At 45.6% G+C, this 1,202-nt stretch overlaps 1 protein-coding gene across 1 annotated transcript in view; it reads right to left on the reverse strand.

Annotated features, from left to right (window-relative positions):
• Positions 1 to 1,202, reverse strand: part of LOC101854816 — a gene marked incomplete in the record, with an annotated part of 63,046 nt that overhangs the window by 31,881 nt on the left and 29,963 nt on the right.

The following is a 1,202-nucleotide window of genomic DNA, read 5'->3' on the forward strand; positions in this document are numbered from 1 at the left end:
ACACACACACACACACACACACACATACACACACACACGTACACAGCGCGCGCGCGAATACTGAAAATTTCAAAATTATATAAAGTTGAATTCAGTGACAGAGGTAGAATAGTTTATTTCAATAAAGGGACACAGTCCAGCTCCAAGGAGCGGGCTTGAAAAGAATATTGCTTCAGGAAAACACGAAAGATTGAATTTACTTTTTTAAAGTATTGTTTACCCCCTCCCCCCCTTCCTCGACAAGAAAATCCAACACCATTCAGCTCATTTATTCATTTCGGAGGCAGGCTTCCGACCCTGCCTTTCAGGGTGTACCCGAGCTGAGAAGGATACAACATCCCAACAGAAAGACCGAAATACTCCATAAAAATTTCTCCTGAATCAGGAATCGAACTCGAGTCTTCTGCTTGCGGCAGCGAATCAACTTAACGCTACTCGACAGACGTCTGCTAAATTGACTTCGTGAGGAATTTAATATTGAACCGACAAGTGCTACTTTCCTTGAACAGAGCGTGACAGAGACTGCGTTTTAAAAAAAAGGTGTTTACTTCTCTGGTAAGTATTTCACGGCGCTCACAACTGCATAAGGCCATATGAGTGCGCGGAACACACCAAACATTTGCAGTTGGTAGGAAATTTTGAATTTTGCACGGGTGGCGGCCGAAGCCTACTGTTATCGATTTTGGGCCACCAAGGATTCTTTAACGTACGCTACTTGAAAACGGGACCTCCGAGATTTTTCGCGCTTTTCCGAGAAGGCAAGTTGCAGATCTTTCCTACCTGAAGATCAGGGGTGTGGCTGAAAGACAGCAGTAAGAGGGAGCCAAGGAGAAGCAGAAGAAAGGCTGCAGAAAGAGACGGGAGCCCAGAGGAGGGGGCAAAGGAGGTGAGGGGGTGGGGGAAGAAAGATTCGAACCCGGGACCTTTGAATGAGAGGCGAACACCAAAACCTCTGGGCCACGACAGCCCCCCGTGTTGATTTCAAAACAAATAAGAACTGTTGTCTTGCTCAAAGGTATGCTGTGATATTACTGTAGTATAATGTTCTGAGAGCATCCGAGCAAAGGAATGAATGGAAACTCATGATCGCCGATGTCTGTCGCAGATCTGACACTGGATAATGATGATAATGTTCCACGAACGCTGCAAGACTATATTAATATTGGCACATCCGACGTTAAGGAGCAAACCCGTTAGGATAG

This window comes from Aplysia californica, unplaced genomic scaffold (assembly GCF_000002075.1).
Source record: "Aplysia californica isolate F4 #8 unplaced genomic scaffold, AplCal3.0 scaffold00460, whole genome shotgun sequence".
NCBI lineage: Eukaryota > Metazoa > Mollusca > Gastropoda > Aplysiida > Aplysiidae > Aplysia > Aplysia californica.